The sequence below is a fragment of the Mastigoproctus giganteus genome, chromosome 14, assembly GCF_048544385.1.
Source record: "Mastigoproctus giganteus isolate SK-2022 chromosome 14, ASM4854438v1, whole genome shotgun sequence".
Taxonomy (NCBI): Eukaryota; Metazoa; Arthropoda; class Arachnida; order Uropygi; family Thelyphonidae; genus Mastigoproctus; species Mastigoproctus giganteus.
In genome coordinates, this window is record NC_143588.1 from 59,255,405 (window position 1) to 59,277,885 (window position 22,481).

Sequence of the window (22,481 nt, forward strand, 5' to 3'; positions counted from 1 at the left end):
GTATGTAACCAAATTGAATAAATTTTAGGCCAAAGTGAGTTCAAGACTTAATTTGACTGGGATATATCACTTGGGTTAACAAGGTGTTCCTGCTTTGCCTTGTCAGAGAACCAGACCACAACCACATGATGTTGGTTAGTTTACTGATAGGTCAAATCAGGAGATCCCTCATAAGCTAGTCTAATGGAGAACTGGCTGGAGTCCAGAGCTGAGTTCTACTCATTTTCTTGTGGTGTAACATGTTAGTATGGAGTTATATAGCCATTAAATAAACAAGGATAGACTGCTAATATGAGACTAAGCTGACCAAATTGAATAAATTATAGGCCAAAATAAGTTCAAGAACATGCAAGTGAGATCTAACCTCTGATAAACAAGGCCCCTGCTGGGCTTCAGTGAACTAAATTACATGATGCTAAATGAGGGTTAAAGATATTAAAAGCATAAATGACAAAGAAATGGAATTAACAGAAATAGATTGTTACTGCTGTTACACTATTCAAGAGGATGAATACAAGGGGTGGGGGGTGTAGTTGGAGTATAATTAAAAATGAATTTATTCTGAAAGTAAGGTAGTACATTGCAAGGAAGGTGTAGCAATAGTTTTTAGGATGTGTTAGGAAATATTTAATTGGTTGGGAAGCATTATTCAGTAGAGCAGTGCAGAAAAAGTTGAAGAGCAATGGTTGGAGTTTAAATAGCAGGACAGGAAATGAAAGTACCATGTACAGAGATATTTCCAGGAAATTTTGGAGAAAAAGGTAAATTTAACAATAATGGTAATAAGTAATGCACTCTTAATTACAAACATAGCAATTATATTTGCTATATCTTCATATAGAAAATTGCTATATGAAGATAGGACCAGATCTTTCTGTATAAAGCAGATTATGCAGAAAAAAACATACTAAAAACAAGAAAAGCATAATTGACTAGAACAGGATCTTAAACAATTAGCTAGTTGAAGATACAAGGATATATGGAGGATTTAGAATTGGAAGTAGCTATCTTATATTGAGCAAATAAAAACTGGTAATCAGAATTAAAAATAGGTATGAAAGTGATAAAATGGGCAAAAATTAAACCTTCTGATTCGTGAACAACTAGAAATCTTGAAATTTTGCTAAAAGGTTAAATGATAATCCTATTGCTAAAAGGTTAAATGATAATCCTATTGCTAAAAGGTTAAATGATAATCCTATTGCTAAAAGGTTAAATGATAATCCTATTGCTAAAATGTTAAATGATAATCCTATTGCTAAAAGGTTAAATGATAATCCTATTGCTAAAAGGTTAAATGATAATCCTATTACTAAAATGTTAAATTATAATTCTATTACTAAAATGATTTTAAATGAAAAATTACAAAAATTTAAGAACTTTTCTTGAAAGCCACACAAAAAGACGCATGTAAGGAGAATGTTTTTAAAGACCTTCCTACGTGCCTGGTTTGTGGCGTGAAATTCGGAATGCCATGGTTACATGGCTACAGATCCAAGAGGTTACAGTAGTTAGAGAAAAAAAAAATTTAATATTGAAACATTAAGTGTAAGAGAGTAAAATGTGCATGAAAGAGGATAAAGAAAAATCCTGGAAAGACATGGGAAAGCAATTATTAGGAAGATAGAAAACTTTTTGGCATTTAGTTAAAAATTACAGAATAGGAGATAAAACCATAAGGTAATCAAAAATGATAAAAACAAAATTAAAACAGAAGGTAAAGATATTGAATTTTGAACAAAGATGAGGAAAAGATTGAACAAGAGGAAATTTTGGATGCTTTCTGTGTTTCTGCTATGGAAAATGGAAATCCAGAGATTTAGGCAAAATTAGATGTGAAAGCTGGAAGGGAAATTGGGTCATAATTGCATACATTGTTATTTAGTGGTTGTTTTCCAGTGGACAAATTCCAGAAGGTTGAAGTAAGTCATCATTACATAAAAGGAGAAATAAAGCTGAATGTGGCAGTTACAGAGGAACTTTACTCTAAAGAGTAATTCCTCTTTATTGTGTAAAATCTGTGCAAGTATCCTAATGAGGAGGGTTAGGAGTATTTGCTGATTATAACCTTGGATTTTTAGGCCAAATAAGGGTTTCCAGGGGTTGTCAAATATGCCATTTTAATGTCAGGATGAACTAAGACAAATTGTAGAAAAGTCATGGGAAGATAACAAAAATCTGATTTACAATTTATTGATCTTGCAAAAGTATGTAATAAAGCCATATGTTTTATCAAATCAAAAAATTATAAATTGTTTTCTAATTTCAGAAAAATGCAAAACCAGAGGTCATCTTTTAATGGAAACGAAAAGTTTGTATTGAAATATTTGCTTTTAATATTGAATGAATTATTGGAAATGGTTTAAGGTTAAACTTGGAATGAGACAGTGCTGCACCTTGCCACTTTTTGTTATGTGGACAATTTAATAAATAAATGTTACCACTTTGCCACTTTTTACAAGAATGTAATTTACTAACAAAGTTTTAGTGAGGGAGATGTAAAATAAAAAAGTGGATCATAAATATTGTATGTTGATGATATTGTATTATTAAATAATATGAGCACCTTTCGTGATCTTCAAAATTATTTGAATAAATTAGATAAAGGTCATAGACAGTTTGGCATGAAAATTAGTTACACAGTTATATGAGTTATAAAGGTTAGAAGAGACAGGGAAAATTTGGAGTGTAGACTGCAAAAATTGGATCAAGTTGGTAAATTTGTACATGTATATAGTCCTTTATGAAGAGAAAATATAGGCATAAAAGTGAACTAAATAAGTAATGTAGAAAGTCAGTTAAACAAATTCATTTGGAGCAAGAGAGAAATTAGCCCAAAGACAAATAAAGGGATTGATAAAAAAATGAGAATTTTCTAAAATGAGAGTTTTAATGAAATAAATGAAATTAAAAGATATACAGAAGGGCAAAATAATATTCCAAATAAGGATGTAAAATCTTGTGATATTCACTCCAAGGTAACCAAAATATCAAAAGGATGGATGGACTAAACAGAGGCAGCATTAGAAGTAGTAGGGTTTACTTTAGTAGTTAAAGATCAATTGAGGAATAGAATGATTGAAAGATAGGTAATCTGGATTATCTATCTTTCATAAATTAAATAGGAAATCCGGTAGTTAATAAGGACTGATTTATACTCTGGGCCTGGCCTCAAAGTAAGGAAAGCAAAGCAGTTACCTTGGGCCCGATGCTCTAGTTCAGAATTTCCCAAACCTGGGGGTCTGTGAAACATTCAGAAGGGGATATCAAGTAATATGTGTTTTTATATATATATATATAAAATAAAATAATTAATTCAATGCCAGTAAATGCAATGCAAACCAAATGAGGGAAAATAAAATAAACTATATATCATAAGATAACACAAAAGGGAAGAGGGAGAGAATCAGAAAGGGTATTGCAGAAGGAAACATTCCTAAAATAATTTGTAAAGAACCAAAAGTTACAATATCAAGTAACGAAATATAATTTAGAATGCCAATTAAAAGAAATTTAATGACATCCCCAGACACTCATCTGTTCCGAATTATGTGAAATATCACTTAAAAATGAAACAAAAGCCAACTACAATACTGGACCAAATAAAATCATAAACATAATGAAAGACTGACCATTATGCCCCATCTCGATGGAGGACCACAAAGTAAATAATGGGGTTAGGGGATCACTGCATTTCGAATGTTAGACATATCCAATCATACACGAACCAATACACTGATTGATCCGTGGATGCAATGGTTTTGAATAATATTGGCCCTTATGCAATGAGAAATTATAACAATAAAGAAAATAGCACTCACGTGGCAACACCATACGACTGACACAGTAACTGTTGAACTGAAATATATAACAGAAATTGGACTATAGAGGGCAGTATGAGTGTGCATTAGCTAACTGGCTCACTACTACCTTGTAAAATAAATTGACTAATTGTAATAAAAAAAAAATTAAATTAAAAGTCTTTCATTTTGTTTATGAATTTATTTGGTCCACTATTGTTCAGGCAGTTCCCGGGTTTATGAATTTTTTTTTTTTTTTTCAAGTATAAACAAAATTGAAAATATGAACATTAATTGCAAAAAATGAATGTTAAACATTCATAAATACCGTATTTCAAACCACATGCGTAGCTATACCATACAGTGTACCCCGCTTTACGATATTAATCTGTTCCAGAGACACCATCATATCGTGAAAATATCGTAATGTGAACCCAATAACACATTGTTTTTTGGTAATTCGTTCCACAACCTTGGAACTTGAAATTGTCGCTATATAACTCTCTAAAAAGTTGTTTTTATAATGTAAATTGTATTAGTTACCAATTCAAATTATTAAAATGCACCTCACTTTCATCGTTATTATATGTTCTGCTATAAGAACCAATTTTGAAAGGCTTTGTGATATTTTTCAAAAGCACATTTCTGGAGGTAAAGACCATAAAACAATAAAAACAATTTACACTTTCCGGTTTATTGGGCTTTTCTGTTACTGCAAGCAATTATACACATGTAGTAAACTCCATGTTATTGCATTTTCAAAAATACCAATAGCTGGAATTGTGATTTTTTTTTTTTTTTTTTTATATTATTATGCTGAAATGTGTTTTTCCTTTACTGAATTGTATAAAATCTTCAATCGTATAAAAAGCAAATTTTCAGAATCTTCTCTTCATTCCTTTTTTTTTTAAGCTTCGTAAACTTGTTACTCCATGAAAATCGTGTTGCAATTTGTGCATTCAGTTAAAAAATGCTTATGCACGCTATTAAAATTTATAAAGAAAAGAGAAGATTATCTTGGAAACAAATGCCTCTTGAAGCATTTCTGAAGAAGACGACTCCTTGTGCAACAAACCAACGAGTGCCGAGTCAATAACGAGTGATCAACAAGTGTGCATTTAGTCGATAACAATGATGAAGAATAAACATTCTTTAACATTTGTAAGTCAAAGACTTTATATACAAAGTCTTTATAGACAAAGCTGGAAAGAACATGTAGAAAGAATGGAAGATTATAGATTCCCTAAATTAGCTTACACGTATAGAGCAAAAGGAAAAAGAGACAGAGGAAGACCGAAGAAAAGATGGGCAGACCTCTTTGAGATCGGAACAGGCGGATCGCCTAATCCGTGAAGAAAGACAAGTCAAATAATTTCTTTATTATTATAATTTGCTTGATTTTACAGGCTACGGTTTCCTTTCTTTGGATAAATCAATCATTGTTTAAACATAAACTAATTTCATTGTTGAGAACATTACCCCTATTTTTAACATATCTATGGGAAATAAATTCCCGCTTTATGAGCTCATGGTAGGAACGAATTAACTCGTAAAGTTGGGAACTACCTACCTGTAGTTCGTTTTTGTTTCATTTTTAAGTGATATTTCACATAATTCAGATCTGGTGCTTTTTTTGGGAGAACCACTAAATTTCTTTTAATTGGCATTCTAAATTATATTTCATTACTTGATATTGTAACTTTCGGCTCTTTCTAAATTATTTTAGGAACGTTTCCTTCTGGAATACCCTTTCTGATTCTCCCTCCCTTTTGTGTTATCTTATGATATATAGTTTATTTTATTTTTGCTTATTTGGTTTGCCATGCTACTGGCATTGAATTAATTATTTTATTTTGCATTTTAAGAGCAGTGTGTGGTGGTTCATACAGTAATGCTTCCCCAGTGGTTGCTATTCCTACGTTTTAATTTAATTTTCTTTATATTACAATTAGTCAATTTATATATATACAGGGTGGTCCGTAATTCATGGTACAACTGGCAAGAGGCTGATTCTTCATGAAAAAATAAGTTGAAATTGCAGAATACAATTTTTTCATATGAGGCTTTGTTTTTGAGAAAACTGACTTTAAATATTAGTTAAGTATGCATGCACTTGACTAAGACACCGTTGAGCAGATCTCGGTACCGACCACTATTTACACTTCTGCTTTATACAGTGTCACAACTTGGCATGTTTATGATACAATGTCAACATTTGTTATTATCAGTCTAAGTATCTTACTTATTATCAGTATTCACTATAAGTTTCTGTCAATCCATCGATATGGCAAGGTACAGTAATTGCAAATACATGGACATGTTCCTTGCATTAGGAGGAGGTGCCGGAAACGCTTCTGCTGCAGCAAATTATTACAGAGAGATATTCCAATCGTCGTCATCTAGACAGGTGAGTAATTCAAAGAGTAGAGCAAACGCTGTCCAACTGTGTTTCGTTCCATTCTCTACATCAAAATTGCGGACGTCGTCGACGATTGCCTAATCATACGGAAGAAGAAATTATTATGGATGTCAATAATAATTGTCGTCTTAGTATGAGAGATCTTTCTTCTCGGCATAACATTAGCAGGTCAACAATTATTCACGTACTGCTTGAGAACAGGATGCATCCATTTCATGTCCAGAGAGTGAAGGACTAAGAGCTTGTGATTTTGTTCCACAAATGGCTTTCTGTCATTGGCTATTTATGCAGCCACAATTTTTATCACAAATTTTATGGACTGTACACAACACAGAATTTTCAACGTACATAAATACGTATTGGTGGGCTCTTGAAAGTCCTCACGTTATTGTTGAAATGCATTTTCAAGAAAGGTAGAGCATGAACACCTGGGCTGGTATAATCGGTAACGAAATCGTGGGACCTTATTTCCTTCCAGATAATTTAAGGGGTGCGTCGTACTTACACTTCTTATGCAACGAGTTACCCGGACTACTAGAAAATGTTTATCTGGATACTAGAAGAACTATGATTTTCCAGCATGATGATGCCCCAGCTTATTTTACTTGAGAAGTGAGGAACATTTTAAATGAGTGATAGGAATGTTGGATCGGTTGTGGCGGAACAATCACCTGGCCACCATGGTCTCCGGATTTTTGACACCTTTAGACTTTTACTTATGGGGTCATATCAAAGCAATTCTGTATTCCAAAGACATCATTGGCCTTGTACAATTGAAGGAAAGGATTGTACTGGCGTTCAAAATGTTAAAAACTCAAAACACATTGGAAAGGCTTCAAGATAATCTAGTGAGAAGAGCCCAGCTTTGTATGCAACAGAATGGGCAACAATTCTGAAACTAATAAAAGGAAATTATCAAAAGGAAATATCGTGTTTCACATATCCTATGTTAAAGTACGCACTGGACACTGTAAACAGAAGAGTAAATAGTGGTCAGTATCGAGATCCACTCAACGGTGTCTTAGTCAAGTGCATGCATACTCAACTAATATTTAAAGTGGATTTTCTCAAAAATGAAGCCTCATATAAGAAAATTTTATTCTGCAATTTTGACTTATTTTTTTCATGAAAAATTAGCCACTTGCTGGTTGTACCATGAATTACGGACCACCCTGTGTGTGTGTGTGTGTGTGTGTATATATATATATATATGGGGGGTCTGCAGATCTCAGTATTTTGGGAGCCGCTGCCCTAGTTTATTGAAAAACATTTAGATATGCATTTTGCCAAGTGGAAATCTGATCATGATATATGCACAAAATAGTAAGAAACAGTTGAAGAAATGTAAATTACTTGTTTCATTTCTGATACAGCTAATAGCATGCTCAGCAATATATAATACAATCCTAGTTGTCTGGAATTAGTTGGGATGGGGGTCTACATCCCTAGCTGATGCTATGCTGTGGGCTACTAAGTACATATAGGTGCATATGCAATTAGAATAATACCCATTCAACAGGCATATCCTCATAGATGCCCACACTGCAGCGAAAGACCATAATGTGATTAAATTTATTAATTGCACCATTCTGTACACTATATATCCTTTGGCTTGATTTTAAAATATTTTTTTTCACACTTATTATCATTGAAAAGTTAAGATCATGCTCCTCCACAAGTACATTGATTTTCACCCTTTTCTAATCTTTTACAAATAGCCAGTTTCTCTTTTAAGATAAACACAACACAAATACATTTTCCACTAGCTTTCAGGTCTTTTTTAGCTATCATAATGGATTGATGGGTTACTGATATGACAATATAAATACACTTGCCTAAATGACTAATATTTTAATGGCAGCAAACAGGGGAAGTAGCACTGACTTCAGTGCCATTGGTATTCACTTTTGATGTAATGTAAATTGTAAGTACAGTATTTTCCAACTTTCTACAGAAATTGCTTTGGGCTGATTTTTAATATAAAATGTTTTTATTTAGTGCATTTTTGTAATATTTAAATCTCTTTGCTACTTAGTACATAGCACAATTGTCCTTTTTTGATATATGATGTTTTTAATGTGCCGGATGGGTGGATGGATCTGAACAACCGAACCTTTACTGTAATATGTTTTTAAAGGAAGTGCATTTTTACCTTGAATGTCCATAAATTGTTTACTAGCAACTTGCAGGCTCCTCCGTAGCCAGGTGGGAAGGAGCAGCAGTGCGTAGCATACGCTTCTTGATTAGACCGGGGCTCAAGCCCGTCACCACCAAATATGGAGGATGTGGAAAGGTCAGGGGATGACAGTAAGGAACTTACTGTCAGTAAGTAACTTCTCAGTGATGCAATGACATACATCACAGAAAATATTGTCCATGCAGCCGAAATTGCATTTCCAAACATCCACCCTATTTCCACCATTACCAAAGCCATGGTGAAATGCAGAATGTGCAACAGCAAAAAAGGCTCAAAGCAAAGCTTGATAAACATTGCAAAAATATCCTGCTCCATCTAATCAACTAACCTTTAACACATTTGCTGCTGGATTGCAAACTTGTGTCAACATGAACCCCAAGTGTTGTGTCTTAACCAAAATATGCATCCATTAAATTGTGGTCAATAAATTAGCACTGTAAAAAGAAAGGGCATGTGAAAAGAATAACTGTTCGATATTGGCACACTGATTTGAACCATAGGCTGTTTGCATTATGGCAGGGATTTGCTTACCACCAATCAGACTGTCTGGAGAATGCTATAAAACCTGGTTCATGGTTTCTATATTCTTTGGATATGTTGAAGTTATTTTATCTAGTTTATTATTTTCCACAGGAAAAAAAGGTAAAATTTTTTTGATTGTTTACTGAATTTTAATTTTTTAGAAAACAAACAAAAAATAAATAAAAAACAAAGAAAACGAAACATCTTTAGTGTGTCTATGGATAAAATTTTGTATAAAAAATGTTTTCCTATAAAATTTTACCATGAAGAGTTGTTATGGATCCACAGCCTGGGGAACCATGACTAAAAAGGAACAGGGATGGACAGTATGTTGAATCAGCTCTTTATAACATGTCATCTGATATTCAAATAGAATTCTATTCCAGTGATGTGGATTTTGGACCTTATTCAAATGCATCTGTTAATGTTAGGACACTACAAACAACAGATGTCAGCATTACTTGAAGTGATTCTTCACAGATGAAATCCCTTCCATTTACTAAAAAGCAGTGCTTACTTGTTGCAGCAACCCAGAGAAATAATCCAACTGAAGAATTATATCGAATCAGAATCTAGAAAAAATATAAGTGGCAGCGAAATGTTAATATATACATGCAAAAATGTGTTATATTCACTGTCAGAGCTAAAAGGATCAGGTCTGTTTTACATAATATTTTGCCCAGTTGACCATGCAAACAGTCTGACAAAATCCAAAATATGGAAAATAAAGAGAAAATGCACATTGCACCCTTTATTGATTCTGGAATATAATGGTTCCTGGTCCTAAAACAGAAAAATGATAAAACTGAAGCCTAGTTTCATATCAAAGGGTTTTAACCTATACATTTGGCCATTCACCACATAGAGTTAAAAACAGCCCTAACTCTTACTAGTTATTATTATTATTAGTCATATGGTGCAAGGAAGCCTGGGGCTTATGCTGCACCAGCCAAAATGTGAGCCCCTGGGGTATTTGTACAGTAGTCTTTCATTTGATATGAGTGTCAAAAGCTTTACTGAAATCTAAATATGTGATGTCAAAATTATTATTTGCATCTGTTTCTTTGTTACTTGCATCACATTAGCTAATCAGATTGGTCAGGTAGGATCCCCCCCCCCAACAAACCATTGCTGTGGTTTCCATATAATTCCATTCCTGCTAGGATGATAATACTGCAATACTTCTTTGATCATTGACTCCATTATTTTTCCTGAACAGAAGTCAAGCATATAGGTCTATAATTGCCCACGTCACCCCTTGATCCCCATCTGCATGTAGGAGATATGTCCACACAGGTTCAGTCCATAGAATCCTTCTCTGAATACAAGGATGCCCTCATAATTATGGCTAAGGGTTTTTTTTACCTCTTTTGATGCTTCTTGTAATATACCTGGATAGATCCCATCAGCCACATGTGCAAACTTCAGTAATTTCCATTTCACTTTTTCTGTTATGATACTTTCTTCTTTTTTTGTTCTTTTATGACAAAATCATTTAGCTCCCAATTATAACTTAGCGTATTTCTGGTGTTCCCATTCTTGAAAACTACTTTCACACATGCAAAATATTTATTTAGTTTTACAGCAACCTGAACAGGAACATCAATAGCTATACTATTGATATCTACTGGGACAATGTTGTTCATCCCTTTCCTTCTAGTATTGATATAAGAAAAAAATTCTTTGCCACTTTTCTTTGCATTCTTAGTTAAGGACTTCTCATAATCTGCCTTAGCTTTTCTCACCCCTCTCCTAGTGACCAGTTTGCAGAACAGTTTATACTTGCTGCAAGATTTCATGTCTCCTGCTAATTCCCCTCGACGTGGGCACCTGTACGTGGTGAGGGGACCTCCCAGTGACGCTGCTGGACTTCCAGACTAGCATCACTGGGATCCAACGCCCACAGCCTAGGTTCCGGGCTTACATCAATGGAATCCGGCGTGTTTGCCGTGCGCTGCGACCCGTGGAAATTCGGAAAGGGGGATCCTGGTGGTTGAGGGGCCCAGCTTCAATACACCACTTTGGCCCCTGCTTCGACAAGACGGGTGGTCCTGGAAGGCCCGGCTAGGATCAATCGGCTAGTAGGTTCGCCTGCGAGGGTCAACCGTGTCAATGCCACGCCCCTACCCTCATGGTCCGAGGGACAGGATTCAGGCTGGCGGCGGTGCGGGTATAGTGTCTGGGTAGCCCTGGCGTCCCACTCCCGAGCGCATTTATTGCATGCCGGGTAGTGGGCGTCCCTTTGGGCTCCGTGGTGGGTGGGGAGCCCGGGCACTGAACAATTAAATAAACTCTATGAATCCTGATAAACTCATTTCTTCAGGGGCCCCAACCCGGTCCCTATCTGCAAACATTGACGACGATCCAGATAGTACTATTAGTACAAAAAGGCAGCGAACAGAAGTAACATCAGGGCCTGTTCCAAGGTTCCTGATTATGCACTCAACCGGTGAAAAACCGATTGGTAAAATGTCGCCCTTTTTTATCCAAAAAGGGTTAGATGGGTTAGTAGGTTCACCCAAATCAGTTAAGAGGCTCCGCTCTGGAGACCTCTTAATTGAAACTAAAAATGACAGGCAATCCGAACATCTACTCCGAGTAACATCAATCGGAGGAATCCCTATAACGGTGACACCACACAGAACACTCAATTCATCGAGAGGTGTCATTTCGGAGTGGGACCTTCTCGACGTCACCGAGGAGGAAATCTGCTCCGAATTAAAACCACAGGGAGTCATTGCTGTCAAGAGAATCACTGCGCGAAGGGATGGAAAAATAGTTAAAACCAGGAGCGTTATCCTGACTTTTAACTCTCCTAAACCTCCTGACGAGATCAAAGCTGGATATATCAACTGTTCAGTGCGTCCATACGTTCCGAACCCTTTACGGTGTTTTAAATGCCAGAAGTATGGACACTCTCAAATGGCCTGCCGTGGAGTCCTTGCATGCGCACGATGCGGTGCAAAGGACCACGAAACAACAGCATGTTCAGCCGCAAAACCCACCTGTATTAACTGTGAGGGCGAACATCCGGCCTACTCACGAGCATGCCAGAGGTGGAAAGAAGAAAAAGAAATTCAACGGCTGAAGGCAGAGCTAAATATATCATACCAGGAGGCAAGGAAATCGGTCAAACCCCTGAATATCAACAGACCTACCTACGCCCAGAAGGTAGCAGGGAGATGTTCCGTCGGAACTCAGACGGACATGACCATTCCTCCCAAGGAGTCTTTCACTCCCATCGCGCGGTATCTCTTAAGTTCGCAAAAACCTACACAGAAGGACCAATCAGCTGCCACTCCTATATCGGTACCTCCTAATGCTCCACAATTAACAAAGGTAATTACGAAAGAAAAGAATAAGAAAGGGGAAGTCCCCCCTACTACCCAAGAAAAAATGGATGTCGAGCAAAAGGAGGTACCCGAAGAATCAGTCTTGGAACTCTTTGCGGAGGAAGAAATGGACACGGGACAGCGTCCATTCTTCCCCAAAAAAGATAAATCCAAGACTGATAAAAGTAAGCCCTCAGCACCTCGGAAGCCGCCAGATGGACCCACCAAGCCAAAATAATGGCTAAATTCCTACAATGGAATTGTCGTGGATTCCGGCAAAATATGGATGACATCAAGGCCCTCCTGCAAAAGCACGAGCCGGTTTGCTTTTGCTTGCAGGAGACATATCTAAAGGCAAATGATGATCCCACCATGCACAACATCACATTTTTTCGAAAGGATAGAATTGCGGACGGCCCTGTACATGGGGGAGTGGCTATCCTTGTGGGTAACCAGACCCCAGTGCAGCCTTTGCTAATTACAACCAGCATAGAGGCTGTTGCAATTCGCCTTTCAGTGGGATTTCTATTAACTGTGTGCTCCATTTATTTGCCACCTGGGACCGACATCCCCCAGGCAGACCTTGATGATCTCCTTACGCAGCTGCCACCCCCTTTCTTACTTCTCGGGGATTTTAACGGACATAACACCCTGTGGGGTAGTGCTAACATCAACGGAAGGGGACGAGTCATAGAGCATATGCTCAATGACAATGACCTTTCCCTTCTAAATACTGGAACAAACACCTTCTTCCACATGCCTACCCGTACTTTTTCTGCCATTGATCTCTCTATCTGCTCCCCTTCTCTACTCCCTTCACTCACTTGGGAAGTGGAGGAGAATCCGTACGGAAGCGATCACTTCCCCGTGATAACCTTGTTACACAGTGGGAGACCATGTCTTCCTTTTAGGTTACCACGGTGGAAGATTGATCAGGCTGACTGGACTGCCTTCCAACATCAGGCAAATTTTGATCTTAGCACAGTCAGTCAAGAGTCTATCAATGTTGCAGTTAAGTACATCACAGAAAATATTGTCCAAGCAGCTGCGAATGCTGTTCCAAAAACATCTGCCCGGTTTCCACCATTTCCTAAACCTTGGTGGAATTCCCAATGCACAGCGGCAAAAAAGGCTCAAAACAAAGCGTGGGGGATATTCCGCCGCTATCCCACCACGACGAACCTTATAACCTTTAAACGTGCACGAGCCAAAGCCCGATATATCCGTCGTCAGAGTCAAAAGGAATTGTGGATCCGTTTTACATCATCTATTAACCAGTCTACCAACTCTAAGGTAGTCTGGGATAAAATCCGGAAAATGAAGGGAAAATATACATCCCACCCTTCTTCAATCCTAGATTATAATGGATGCGCTATTGCAGATCCAACTGCAATAGCCAATGCTCTTGGGGAAACATTCTCTAACATCTCCGCAACATCCTCGTACTCCCCAGAGTTCCTGGTCCTGAAAAATAAAATGGAAAAACAAGCACTTAATTTTAAGACCAAGGGCCTCTATCCCTACAACGGGGCATTCACTATAGAGGAACTGAAAAGAGCCCTCGCTCTTTCCAAAGCAAGTGCTGTTGGGCCAGATGGCATCCATTATGAAATGATTAAACATCTTTCACCAAAATCTATAGATTGTCTGCTCCTTCTGTATAACAGAATCTTTACTGATGGGCAGTTTCCGGATTCCTGGCGAAAGGCAATCATTCTTGCCTTTCCTAAGCCAGGAAAGGATCCAAAAGTTACCACCAATTATCGTCCTATTGCTCTGACTAGCTGTCTGTGCAAAATCCTGGAGAGAATGGTCAATTCTCGTTTAATATGGTATTTAGAATCAAATGACCTTCTCTCCAGCATCCAGTGCGGCTTCCGAAGGAACCGGTCCACTTTGGACCATCTTATTAGATTGGAAGCATCCATCCGGGATGCTTTCCTAAAACGCGAACACTTGTTGTCGGTGTTCTTTGACATGGAGAAAGCGTATGACACAACTTGGAGATTTGGCATTTTAAAAGATCTGCATAGCCTTGGCCTTAGAGGGTATCTCCCCTTTTTTATTCAAAACTTTTTAGCCAATCGATCTTTCCAAGTTCGTGTGGGATCCTCACTCTCTCGTCCCTTCAGCCAAGAGGAGGGAGTACCACAAGGATCAGTATTAAGTGTCACGCTTTTTGCCATCAAAGTCAATTCCATCACAGAACAACTTCCTCCAACTGTAAACTGTGCCCTCTATGTTGATGACTTTAGCATATTTTGTCAGTCATGCAACATGAGGGTTATTGAAAGACAACTGCAGAAAGCCATTGATCGCCTTAATTCCTGGGCACTTGGTAATGGCTTCAGGTTCTCGCCGGAGAAGACCGTTTGCGTACACTTTTGTCGCAAGCGTAATCTTCATCCTGAACCTGAATTACGGCTCGGACAAAATGTTATTCCAGTAGTGTCAGACACAAAATTCTTGGGACTTGTGTTTGATAAAAAGTTGACTTTTCTCAAACATATTCGTCAACTTCGTACAAACTGCACGAGGGGACTCAATATCCTCCGCTCTCTCTCCTCAACGTGTTGGGGAGCAGATCGATGCACCCTACTACGGCTTTACCGTGCACTTGTACGACCCAAATTAGACTACGGGTCCCAGGTATACTCTTCAGCTAGAGATAGTGTCCTCCGATGGCTAGACCCTGTCCACCATCAGGCTATCCGTATCGCTACTGGAGCTTTTCGAACATCTCCTGTCCAGAGCTTATACGTCGAAGCAAACGAACCATCGTTATCCCTTCGACGTAAGCAGTTGTCTTTAAACTATGCTTTAAAGTTGAAATCCCTGCCAGACCATCCTACGTGGACATCGGTTTTTGAGCCACGTTGGGAAAACTTGTACAATAACCGTCAGACTGCCAACCGACCTTTTGGTATTCGTATCCAAGAGCTAATCAGTGAGTTTAACATCATGGTAGACAAGGTGGCATAAACACCAAAAGAAACTACTCCACCCTGGCATGCTCATCCCCCACCGTGCGACTTTTCCCTTAAGAAATGGGTAAAGTCTGAGACCTCATCATCTGTCTACCAGCAGCTCTACTCTGCACACCAAGCTGAGCACTCAGACTTCCTGCCCGTTTACACAGACGGCTCGAAGTCTGAATCGTGCGTAGGATCTGCTGCTGTCTTCCCGGACACTATAATATCTCAGCAGATTCCTCCCGAATCCAGCATATACACTGCAGAGCTGTATGCTATAGAGCTAGCCTTGGATCACATTCGAACTTGTCAATTCCAAAGGTCAATAATATATTCTGATTCTTTGAGTGTATTACAGGCTTTATTATCTACGAGATATAATTCTCATCCAGTTCTTTGTCGGGTTCAGCAGAAGAGACATTCTCTTCATGAATGCAAGTTTGATATCCGCTTCTGCTGGATTCCTAGCCACATTGGGATAAAGGGAAATGATTTGGCTGACGCTGCAGCCAAATCAGCAACACCCACTCATAATCGCTGCCTGTCAGTCCCCTATACAGACTACAGGCAAATAATACGCAAAAGATATATTCCCAATGGCAAGAATTATGGCAGAGACAGAGAACAAATAAATTATATCAAATAAAGCCTGTAATAGAAACATGGCAGTCTAGTCTGCGCAGGAATCGGAGCGAGGAAGTTGTTCTTGCTCGACTCCGCATAGGACACAGTCATCTGACACATTCCTTTCTGCTGAGGGCTGATGACCCTCCTATGTGCGAGTATTGCGACACCATTTTATCAATAAAGCATATTTTAATAGATTGCGTTAATTTTACCCATGTTCGCAATATATATTTTACCGCTTTTACTCATCCGACTGAGCCTTATACACTCAGTCAGATTTTATCAGACAACGACCACGTGTCAGCAGTTTTTAAGTTTTTACAAGCTATTAATATATACACACATATATAAATTGGATCATTTATTTTTAAACTTATACTGCTTTTACACATTGATATATATATACAAATAATTTGACGAGGTAACCTTTTTAAAGGTTACCAGAATTCATTTTTAGTGTTATTTTAATCATTTCCTGGCGCAGTATAGCCTTAGTTGTTTTTGCGCCAATAAACACCAAATCAAACCCAAACCCCTGCTAATTTATAATCATACCACATGTTTTTCTTCTCTGCTACCAATCTCATCAGTTCATCTAACATCCATTTAAGTTTAAATGCCTCCCATTTAGAATTTGCAATTGATAACATCATCAGTTGATTCCACTGAAAGGAATTTAAAAACTCTGAAAACACTGTAGTTACATTTATGAAAGAAAAATTCATTTTTGTAACCCTTGACAGTAGGTATATCTCATATCAATAAATTTTGATCACTGCCACCTAGTGGTTCCTTTAATATGGATATTCTTAATGCATTATGAGTCACTGCTGATAATTGATCTTGGGTGCCAAGCATTATAGTGATCAAGCAATTTATAGAGCATTTTCTCAAATGCAGTTCTTGTTCAGTTTTAAAAGTTTTTCTTACATTTCCATTAATAGTAATTACTATTAATAAGTCTTACTAAGTTTACTAATAGTAAACTTAGTAAGACTAAGTTTACTATTAGTTAATATAATGGTAATCAATTATAATTACTAATTGTAAGACTAAGTTTACTGACTAAGTTATTGTAAGTTTCAAAAGGACCACCTTTTTTTTTTTTTTTTTTTTTTTCCTTTAAACTAATACACTATTATATCTTTTGGTCACTGTAGTGGCACTGCTCCTGCCAGGTGTCCAGCCTACCCATGGCAGGCTGGAAACCTGGGAGAAGACAGATGACAAGTCTTAAGACAAATGACACCAAAAGTGACTTTTCTCAACCTAAGAGGTTGAAAATAACTCAAGAGGAGATACTAGCATTCCTCATTTTGCATTCTCTATCAGATCAACCATTGAATAAATTATTGCTGCTCCTTGTCCAGAAATGCATTGTCTGCTGCAGATTCACCAAAATCTATAAGGCGAGTCTAGTCTGGCGATCTTCTGGTAGAGACTACTAAGGAAAGTGCTGTTGGACTGGATGACATCAATTATCTCTGGATCACCTGCTCTTCCTATATAACACTCTTTCTTGAATAACAGTTTCTGGTGTAAGTTGATCATCCTTTCCTTCTCTAAGCCAGTAAAGGATCTCAAAGTTCCAGCTCTGAGATCCTTATTGGCTTTATACTCTGACTAGCTGCTAATGCAAAATTTTGGAGAGAATGGGCTGTCTAAATATATATGGTATTTTTGAAGGAAATGATCTCCTCTCCAACATTTAACATGGCTTCCAAAGGGACAGATTCACTTTAGATCATTTAAACAAGGTCACCTCTTTGTTTTTATTAGAAACTGTTTATCTCATCAAGCTTTCAAGTTCATGAAAGATTTCCCACCCATCTTGGCCATTTTGCCAAGATGCTTTTTGCCATCAAAGTGAATTCCATCGCAGAACAACTTCTTTCTACTGCAAACAGTGTCTTTGATGATTTAAGTATAGTTATCCAGCAGTGTTGATGATTAAAGCATATTTTCCCAGTCCTGCAATGTGGTGGTCATCAAAAGGCATTGGCAAAATACCATTGATTTCCTTAACTTCTAGGCAGTGACTAATGGTTTCAAGTTCTTGCTTCTAAGACCAGATTTTTGGGGCTCATATTTGATAGAAAGTTGACCTTTCTACAACTTATCTGTTAACTATTCTTGTGTACTTTGTGTGTATCCTCTGTGCAATCTCCTCTACTTTTTGGGATGCTGACTGATGCACCTTATTATGTTTCTATTATGTGAGGGGTGATCATTTAATTCGCAGACTGGTGCAAGATCTTATCCTAATTGTAATCATCTAAGTCTTCTGTGGATTTCTCCTTCTTGAAATACTCTCCCTCGAGTTTTACACACTTTTTCCACCATTGTACCCACGCATTGAATGCTTCTTGCAAGCCAGTTTTCAAAAGACTGTGAAGTGCTTCTGTTGTGGCTCTGTCAGCATCACTGTCGGACACAAAACAGTTACCTTTTAGAGTTTTCTTCAGATACGAAAACAGGGAGAAATCACACGGGGCTAAGGCCAGTGAATAAGGGGGATATGACAGAACCTCAACATCTATGGCAGTGATCACTGGCTGCACAATATTAGCCGTATGGGGCCTGGCATTGTCTTGATGGAGAAACCACTTCACACCGGAAAGTCCTTGACGTTTCTCACGAATGGCACAGCAAAGTTTGAGTTTGACATATCATTGTAGATGAAGTTTCCACATTACCAGGGTAACTCACTTCACTCTGGCATGCTCGTTTTCCAGCCTGGGACTTCTCCCTCAATAACTAAGAAGGCCAACACTCCATCTTCTGTTTACCTGCAATGCTACTCAGTATGCTAAGATGAGAATTCTGACTTCTTTCCAATCTACAACAACTGTTTGAAGTCAGAACTCTCCATAGGGTCTGCTGCTGTCTTCCCAGACTCTGTGATCTTTGAGCACGTTACCTTTTATATGTGGCATATATACTGCAGAGTTGCATGCTATAGAGCTAACTTTGGATCGCATACAAACTCTCCACCACCAAAAGTGTACTTTATATACTAGTTCTTTCAGTTCCTTGAAAGCCTTGTTACAGAAAAGGTATAATCCTCATCCAGTCCTGCTCCAAATACTGCAAAAACTTGATCATCCTTTGATATTAATATTTTCTTCTACTGTATTCCTAGCCATGTGGATCAGGGAAATGATTTGGCTGATATAGTAATAGTAGTAGTGGCATGTGATGCAAGAAAGCAAGCATATGAGCTTATGCAGCATCAGCCAAAAAAAAATAATAATAATAAAAAAAATAAATAAATAATTTACACAACAATTCCCTCTAAATGTTTGTCTAGTTCCTCAAATTTATTTAACCTATCAATTTCCACATTGACAGATGGAAGTTTGTTCCAGCAATTAACCACCCACTGGCTAAAGGCAAATTTCTGCACATTTATTCTACATCTGTCTTTCCTCAATTTGAATTTATGCCCCCTTAGGTTCGTAATCTGGAAGAATCCCATCAGAATTCAGCATGCTCAACCCATTCAAGGCCTTATACACCTCAATCAGATAACCTTGCAGGTGCCTAATCTCCAGCTGCTGCAATTTGCAGAACTTAAGCCTCTCTTGGTAAGAGGATCCCTTTATTCTCCTCACCAATCTTGTTGCTCTTCTCTGTACATGCTCAAGCAAATCTACATCCTTCCTAAAATGAGGTCTCTAGACCTGTACACAGTACTCAAGGGGTGGCCTGACCATTGCCTTATACAGAGGGACAATCACCTCCTTTTCCCTGCTAGCAAAATTCCTGTATATCATTGACAAAACCCCATGACCTGCCCTGGCAGCCTGTCTGCATTGCTCAGAAAACTTCATATCACTGCCAAATAAGCAATGACCCTGAGTAACTATTGCCTGTTAGGCAGGCAGTAGTTACTATAGGCGAGTAATTCAAAATAAACTACTTTCCCAATGGTAACATTTGTGGAATAGGCAGTCTTCAAACAAATTATACCAGATTAGGCCTGAAAGTGGACAATGGTAGCCTGTCTACACAGGAATCATAAAGAGGAAGTTGTTCGGCTCCATATATAACAGTCATCTTACACATTCTTTTCTACTATGGGCTGATGATCCTCGTATGTTAGGAGGATCATCACCAGTTTGACTCCATTTTAAGCATCAAACACATGTTTGCTGAATATACAAATTTTATCCATGACATGAATACCATTTATTTTTAGACCTTTTAATTGTCTGACTGAGCCTTATACATGCAGTCAGATTTAATCTGATAAAGAAAATGTCTGAAATATTTTTCATTTTTAAATGAAAAATTTCAGATGTATTGTCTTTGTAAGATAAAAAGTTGTGTAACTACATTTTTAATAGTTCTTTTATACTTGTTTACCAGGTGGGCAGGAGCAGCAGTGCGTAGCACACGCTTCTTGATTAGACCATGGTTCGAGCCTGTGACCACCAAATACTGAGGATGCGGAAAGGTCAGGAAATGGCCACCACATATCCCCGGAGCAATATGGCCTTAGTTGCTAATGCTCCTAAAAACCAAAAAAAAAAAAAAAAAAAAAACAACCTTACCTCTGTTTAAGACTTACTTGTTTTTAGTTCTTATTATATATATTCGACTGTATACTGCTTTAATTTATATAATTTTTTGGCACAGTGGCCCACCTATTGGTCACCAATGAATTTTTTGTTACATAATAATCAGTGCTGCCAATGTGCCATGAAACAGTAAATCAAATTAAAATCAGATTTGCTTTTAAACACTGCTGACTCCGTATAAATCTCAAATTTGCCCTACTAGAAAATATTATTTCCACATCTGAGTTGCTGCCCCCAAAACTTCTCAAGCTCCTTGATTCTATTCAGAAGAGGCAGTCAGGTTAATTAATTATCAATCTTTGGAGTCTACTTTTTGTCTCATATACATTGTTTCTGCCGCACGTCTTTTCAATAAATATTTCCATGGGTACCGTTCTTCTGAATTGGCATCTGCAATTCCATGGCTGTCTTCCAAACCAGTACAGACATGTGCAGCAACCACTAGCATTCATTGTCCAACTACAAATTTAAATTCTTTCTGTTCTGTGGAACAGCCTTCCTTCATATGTATTTCCTGAAAATTACAATCCACAGGAATTCAAGTCTAATGTGAATGAGCATCTTCTAAACCTTCAACCCATGTGTGGTTCCAAGTTAAAAAAAAAAAAAAAAAAAAATTGTTGATGTTTTGAATTTTGAAGTAAACCTAATTTCTGAGTATACCATTTTACTTTTCAATTAAAGTTGTTGTTGTTATTTGGTTTTTAGGAGCATTAGCAACTAAGGCCATATTGCTCCGGGGTTATGCGGTGGTCATTCCCTGACCTTTCCGCATTCTCTGTATTTGGTGGTCACAGGCTTGAACCCCGGTCTAATCAAGAAGCGTGTACTATGCACTGCTGCTCCTGCCCACCTGGCTACGGAGGTGCCAATTAAAAAGTCATTCAGTATTTTTGATATAGTAGTAGTAGTAGTAGTAGTAGTGGCACATGATGCAAGAAAGCAAGTGTAGGAGCTTATGCAGCATCAGCCAAAAAAAAAAAAAAAAAATCATCACGCCATTCCCTCCAAATGCCTGTCCAGTTCCTCCTTAAATTTATTTAACCTATCAACTTCCACAACGACAGATGGAAGTTTGTTCCAGCAATTAACCACCCGCTGGCTAAAGGCAAATTTCCGCACATCTATTCTACATCTGTCCTTTCTTAATTTGAACTTATGTCCCCGTAGGTTCGTAATCTGAACAAGTGGAAGGATCCCATCAGAATTCAGCTGCTCAACCCATTCAAGGCCTTATAGACCTCAATCAGATCACCGCGCAGGTGCCTAGTCTCCAGCCACTGCAATTTGCAGAACTTAAGCCTCTCTTGGTAAGAGAATCCCTTCATTCCCCTCACCAATCGTGTTGCTCTTCTCTGTACACGCTCAAGCAAATCTACATCCTTCCTAAAATGAGGCCTCCAGACCTGTACGCAGTACTCAAGGCGTGGCCTGACCATTGCCTTATACAGAGGGACAATCACCTCCTTTTCCCTGCTAGCAAAATTCCTATATATCATTGACAAAACCCCATGACCTGCCCTAGCAGCCTGTCTGCATTGCTCAGAAAACTTCATATCTGACTGCACAATTACTCCCAGGTCTTTTTCATTTTCTACCACCTTAAGTGTAGTACCACACAGTTGGTACGTTTCTCTGGGGTTACTTCTACCCATATGCAGTACTTTGCATTTGTCAAGGTTGAACTTCAGTTGCCACTTCTTAGCCCATCTGCCCAAATTATCTAGATCCTGTTGCAGTAGCACACTGTCAGCCATTACTGTCATTAACAACCCTGCCAACTTTTGTTGTATCATCTGCAAACTTCGACATTAAGCCTGATATACCTTCATCAATATCATTGATAAATATACAAAACAACAGTGAACCTAACACCGAACCCTGTGGGACTCCACTAATAACATTAGTCCAAGAAGAGCAGCACCCATTGATTACCACCCTCTGTCTTCTCCCACTTAACCATCCTTTTATCCATTGTAGCAACTTACCCTTAATACCATTCTGCTCCAATTTGTACAGTAGTCTTCCA

General features: G+C 37.9%; 1 protein-coding gene across 1 annotated transcript in view; it reads left to right on the plus strand.

The window, feature by feature from the left end:
• Positions 1-22,481, plus strand: part of LOC150075155 (methyltransferase-like protein 25B) — a 158,148-nt gene that overhangs the window by 67,509 nt on the left and 68,158 nt on the right. The gene's annotated exons all lie outside the window — the stretch shown is intronic.